Source organism: Phodopus roborovskii, unplaced genomic scaffold, assembly GCF_943737965.1.
Source record: "Phodopus roborovskii unplaced genomic scaffold, PHOROB, whole genome shotgun sequence".
Taxonomy (NCBI): Eukaryota; Metazoa; Chordata; class Mammalia; order Rodentia; family Cricetidae; genus Phodopus; species Phodopus roborovskii.
The window spans coordinates 7,289,807-7,296,571 of NW_026126645.1; positions in this window are offsets into that span (position 1 = coordinate 7,289,807).

The window sequence follows — 6,765 nt, forward strand, 5'->3', positions numbered from 1 at the left end:
CCAATAAACTGTCCCTGACCATCACACTGGGGACACCCCGGAGCCCTCCCACAACTTGCTCTGGGATGAGATATCTGCGTGGGCTGGGGAGAAAAAACTTCCCTAGTTCTGTCTATGTTTTTTCAGATCATACTGTTACCTGTACAACTAGTCCTTCCCCAAGCCCTGCACCAGGAAAGACACTTCCACACCATGTCAGAGATGTGCTCAGCATCGCTCAAAAGATCTTTATTTATGTGGTTACTCGTTCCATCGGTTCCCCCTTCCCATGCTTCAAGAAAACCGTGATGTCATCAGCAGCTCCCCGCAGGATAGGTAGATGGTTGGTACCATGCCTGGCCTCAGCTGAGGGCCTAGCAGAGAATGCAGAATAATACAGAGATGTGACTGGCTCTCATGTCCATCAGTCCCTTCCTGGGTTCAGACTCCAAAGACTGCTGAATTCCCAGGCTCTCCCCCCAAACAAGCTACTCGGCCTGCACACAGACACAGGAAGAGAGAGCCTTGAATGAGCGTTTAAATAGCCCCTTATTTGAAGTCCTTTGAGTAGCTCCAGCCTTCAAGGAGCTCCTCTCAGCTTTAGGATCATCCCGGGGACATGGTGGGCTGTCAGGGAGGGAAGCTGGATCCACAAGTCCTCTGTAGGATGGCAAGGTATCCTTGGTCCCTGCAAGAGGTCTGCAACTGAGCGAAGAGTCCTGAGTCCCTCGGGGAGTGTTTTCTCCACAGAATATAAAAGTCTTCATGGGAGGAATGAGGTGTCCCTGGGTGGGTCTTGACACTTGGGGTGGCACTGACAGTACATCCAGGGAGACTTGTTTTCCAGTGGCACAGTCAATAACATAAGTGATGTGAGCTGTGGGGACAGCCCTGTTTGGGCAGGCTGGCGGCAGCATACCTTAAAGGAAAGGATTAGAAGTTTGGGTTAGCACAGCCAACCAAAGCTTGTTTTCTTATTTATATTGTGTGTGTATATTGTGTGTGACAAGTTGTCAGAGGACAACTTGGAGTCTATTCTTCCTCCTACCGTGTGGGTCTAGGGGATTGAACTCAGGTTATCAGACTTAGCAGCAAGCACATTCACCAACTCAGTTATCTCGATGGCCCAAGACCTCAATTTAAACTGGTCCCTGGGAATTCCAAGCCCAGCCCCTGGGTGTGCCAGGCTAGCTCAGTTGGTAGAGCATGAGAATCTTTTTTAGTGACAGGGTTTCTCTGTGTTGCTTTGTAGATTTTCCTGCCTCTGCCTCCTGAGTGCTGGGACTTGAGGTTCAGTCTTCAAACTGAATAACAGTAAAGCAAAGCAGATGGTCTCCAGCTCTCACCTGTAGCTCAGGCTGAAAGGGCTGATCCACGCACGAGCTCTTCACCAAGACTCTGGGTGGCCTGGATCTCAGAGAGCTCAGTCTATCTCTTAATCCAGAGTCCTAGGATTAAAGGTGTGTGCCACTACCTCCTGGCTTCTGGCTGCTGGGATTAAAGTTGTGTGTCACCACTGCCTGATCTCTGTAGCGTGAGGCTGACTTTGCTTTTCTGAATCCTCCCTCAAACTTTAATAAATTGTAAATAATAAATCACTACAATTGTGTCTCAACTCTATCTTGCCTGAGAACTGCCCAGCGAGTATCTTTACATTATAGCTGCAGGTATGAGGCTGGAGGCTGGGGAAAAGGCTCAGGTAATGGAATCCTTTCATGGCAAGCATGAGCCTAGATCCACAGCATCCATATGAAACTCCAGGTGGCACAGGTCTACAGTCCCAGTGCTGGGGGTGGGAAGCGGAGACAGACAGATGCCTGGAGCTTGATGGTTAGCCTAGCCAATCAGTGAACTTCAGGTTGGTGTGAGACCCTGTCTCAAAAAGTATGGTTCAGAGGGGGTAGAGAGATGGACTGGGTTCAGTTCCCAGTACCCACATGGTAGCTTGCTTATAACCATCTATGACATCAGTTGCAGGGAATATGATGTCCTCCTCTGACTCCCATGGACATGGGACACACATGGTATACATACATAGATGCAGGCAAAATACTCCTATATAAAATAAGATGAATAAAGATAAAAAAAAAAAAAAAAAAACTAACTAGCTGGCCTGCTAAAATGTTACATGCCTTTAATCTCAGCAGCACTCAGGAGGCAGAGGTAGGTGGTTCTCTGTGAGTTTGAGGCCAGCCTGGTCTGCAGAGCAAGTTCCAGGACAGCCAGGGCTACACATAGAAACACTTGGTCTTGAAAAACAAAAACAAGTAAACAAAAAAGTTAAGTAGAAAGTGATTGAGTTAGATGCTATGCCAGCCCACACATGTGCTCATACACACAGACACAGAATCGGTCTAGGCTGGGACATACGGTTGTGTAGTACAGGTTTATGGACCACACTATGAACAAGGTCTAGAGCCACGAGGGAAGTGGGGGTAGCTTGGACAGAGGAGGAAAATGAGGCTCAGCTAGCTCGGGTGTTGGTGGCCTTTAGGGAGCCCCACAGAATCCTGATCACCCAGCTCACAATGGACTGATGTCCAGAAGAACTAACTCTACCTGGGGAGCCCTGCTTTAACTGCTCTACTATGGGGCTCCCAGCTCCACGCTCAGCACAGGGCAGAAGAGTGAATGGATGAAGTAAACAATGCATTTATTCAGGAAGAAACACCCAGAGTAGCACTGTTGAAATCCAAAGCCTGTGCTTTTATTTTATTTATTTTATTGACTGCATAGACAGAGTGTCCTGTGTATCCTGGCCGTCTTAGAGCATATCCATAGGCCAGACCAGCTTTGAACCTCTGGTGGTCTTATTCCCTTTTCCTTCCCAGCTCTGGGATAAAAAATGTGCCTGGTCAAAGCCTCTGGCAGGTGTGGTAATCAGGTCTGTAATCCCAGCACTTGCGAAGCTTAGGCAGAAGAATTGCTGTTTTGAGGCCAGCCTAGACTAGAGTGAGATTCTGTGTGGGAAAAAAAGGAGGAGGAGGAGGTAGAAGAAAAAGAAAGCCAGATATGGTGTGCATCCTCCCCCACCACACCTTCCGCTGCTTTGTGTACCCTCTTACACACACACACACACACACACACACACACACAGGACTAACAGGGACTAGGTCAGTGAGATGTCTCAGAAGGCAAAATCGCTTACTGTGGCCTGACAACCTGAGTGTGATCTCATGCAACAGTGGAATAAGACCAGCTCTGTCTGACACCATGCATGCATGTGTACACACACAAGTAGTCTCTGCCTGGTTTGCTGATTGATACAGGGGCTGTGTGAAGTTCACACAGCCGTACACCCTAGCCATCAGGCCCCTGCCTGCCCACTCCCGCTCAGCTGGTCTATTACATAGTGCTGAGGTAGCCTGTGCCACATCTTACCAGAGCTTGTCTCTAGGCTGAATCCTCGAGGTTGGCTCTCCACTCCTGGGGGGGTCATTTGAGGAAGCCATGTTGCCACAGTGCCCATCAGAAAATGTGCTTGGACACATCTTCCAGAACCTTTAATAGCCGCTCCATTCTAGGGCCAAACCTTCCATAGTCACGAGGGAACCTCAGGAACTGGCCTTAGAGGGCTTCTTTGATCTGTAAATCTGTATCAACAAATTGTTGGGTGTTGGGAGACAGGCTTCTTACCAAGCAAACACATCTTTTGCCAGTCTAGCTGCTTCCTGACCGGGGATAACTCTTGGAAGCTTCCCAGTCAGGACTCATTCCCCCCCCCCCCCCCCCCCGCCAGTTCCAGTCATCAACTGGCCACTTCATGTTGTCAGAGAAATGGGGAAGCTTTCCAATTGGCTCATGATGCTATATGGTGACACCTTATTTTGGATTGGTGATATCTAGTGGTCTGCTAAATCAATAGATTCTAAAAGGATTCTGTCTGTTGTCACAAGATGCTAGTTCCCACACAGGGGGAAGGCAAAGGATGGCTATTCCAGAGGATGGGAAATTAGCCAGGTGATAAGGCAATTAGCCTCAGGGCCTACACATTCCAACCTCTCCTCAACATTGAGATTCTAATCCACCAGGCTCTGCATACAGATTCTTTTCACGAGTTGCCATTCCCAGGTCTTCCTGTTGGCCAACCATCGCATTTATGCATTGGAAACCACGTATTCTATTAAATATTATAAGAGCCTAGTAGGTAGGAAGCACATCCCTAGGATCTGGGGTAGATGAGGTTGAGTAGTCAGGACAGCAGTCTTCAGGAGAGAGGAATTGGCTGGTAAAGGCCATTAAGAATAGAACTCCTGTTGGGCGGTGGCGCACGCCTTTAGTCCCAGCACTAGGGAGGCAGAGGCAGGTGGATCTCTATGATTTTGAGGCCAGCCTGGTCTACAGAGCAAGTTCCAGGACAGCCAGAACTACACAGAGAAACCCTGTCTCGAAAAACAAACAAAAATATATAGTTTCTGTATCATGTCTAGTTGTTAGCCACTACGATCTATGTCTGAATTGTTTTTTACAGCTTAAGTATCTGACATGACATGTGACATAGATTTCTGTCCTGAAAGTTAAGTAACCAAAAACACAGTTTGGCTTAATGGTGTGGAGATTACAGAAACAAATGCCTAAAATGCCTAAAATAACCAAAATTAACAAGATTGACTATATAGCTCCCTTCCCTTTTATTTACAGTTATTTGCATTTGATGAACTTTTTTGTTTGTTTGTTTGTTTGGAGTCAGGGTTTCTCTGTATAACACCTGGAACTTGCTTTGTAGACCAGGTTGGCCTCAAACTCACAGAGATCCACCTGCCTCTGCCTCCCAAGGGTTGGGATTAAAGATGTGCACCACCACCGATGCCAGATATATAACTACCTCTTTTTTTTTTTCTTTTTTGAGACAGGTTTTCTCTGTGTAGCCCTGGCTGTCCTGGAACTCACTCTGTAGACCAGGCTGGGCTTGAACTTGAACTCAGAGGTCCACCTGCCTCTGCCTTCCCAGCTTATGTTATTTGCTTATCTAACAGACCAAAAATTTTAAGAAGATTTAAATATTTATCCAGTGGTGATGGTACATGCTTTTGATCCCAGCATTCTGGAGGCAGAGACAGGTAGATCTCTGTGAGTTCAAGACTGGCCTTTTCTACAAGAGCAAGTTCCAGGAAAGGCTCCAAAGCTACACAGAGAAACTTTGTCTCAAAAAAACAAAACAAAGCTGGATGTTGGTGGCCCATGCCTTTAATCCCAGCACTCAGGAGGCAGAGGCAGGCAAATCTCTGTGAATTTGAGGCCAGCCTGGTCTACAGAATTAGTTCCAGGACAGGCTGCAATACAGAGAAACCCTGTCTCAAAAAACAAAACAAAGCAATACAATCACTATGTAATTTAGTAGAATATTTTATGTAGGCATCATTCTCTAAATAAATTTTATATACTTAAGGCAAGGATTATTTGAAAAGGAAAGGCTTTGTGAAAAAATATACTTAATCATAGGTTTTTTAATGTCCATTTAGTAAAAGGATACTAAGAAAAAAACCAATACTTAAGGATAGTGAATTTATTTTAAAAAATATGCCCTTTATATTTTAGTTACAACTATGTTTAATTTAAAATACCATTCACAACATTTTAAAAAAAAATTTGTCTCAGGACATTAATTTTGCCTGTGTACCATGTATCTGCAGTGCTTATGGAGGCCTGAAGAGGGCATCAGAGTCCATGGAACTGGAGTCACAGATGGCCAATAGCCACCAAGTGGGTGCTGGGAGTTGAACTTGGGTCCTCAGCAAGAGCAAGCCATGCTCTTAGCTTCTGAGCCATCTCTCCAGCCCCCCATTCACAACATATTTTAATCTTAGCATTACCGATGTTATTACAATATTTAGCAATTTTAAACGGAAAGCTCAGGAGTGTGGAATGGTTCATATGAAATAGTTTATTGACAACCACATGATTAAGCCAATTAAAAGTTCTGAGTCCCACCTGGCAGTGGTGGCACACACCTTTAGTCCCATTACTCAGGAAGCAGAGGCAGGTGGATCTCTGAGAGTTCCAGGCCAGCAAGTTCCAGGACAGGCTCCAAAGCTACATAGAGAAATCCTGTCACACATTCCTCCCTCTCAAAAAAAGTTTTGAGTCCTTTTTTATTGATGGCCACACCAAGAATGGCCTTAGAGCTCTGAATGGTGTCCAAACTCGAGGGTTGTTAATCCCACCAATTGAGAAAAGCCAAATTTGAAGCAAGTTTTAATTAAATACTGGCCAGGTGGATGGACTCTGGCCAGATTCATGTCTGGGTTTCCAGAAAATGACCCTGAACTAAGTTATACAGAGGCTTAAGAATTTCCTATCAGGCATTTAATCCCAGCATTGGGGAGGCAGAGGCAGGTGGATCTCCGTGAGTTTGAGACCAGCCTGGACTACAAGAGCTAGTCCCAGGTCAGACTCCAAAGCCACAGAGAAACCGTGCCTCAAAAAACTAAAACAAAACAAAACAACAACAAAAAGAATATCCTACCAGGTCCAATCAGGGGCAAGCATACATTCTGACATATTTCCTGTTTGTGAACTTCCTGCCCACATGTGGTCAGGCATATCCAATGTAGCTGGGTCTAACATACTTGTTTAGGAAAGTGGAAACTTGTGGCTTGTTATCTACTATAAACAATAACGTCTAGCATTTCAGAACTATCTGTCCTAGGGCAAGGGGCTTGTAGATCAGAGGCATTTTTGTTTTATTAATCTCTATGGCATAGCAATTAAAACTTAAGGTGTGACTTTTGGCTCTCACAGGGTACAGCATTTGTTTGTTTGTTTGATTTTTGAGACAGAGAAACC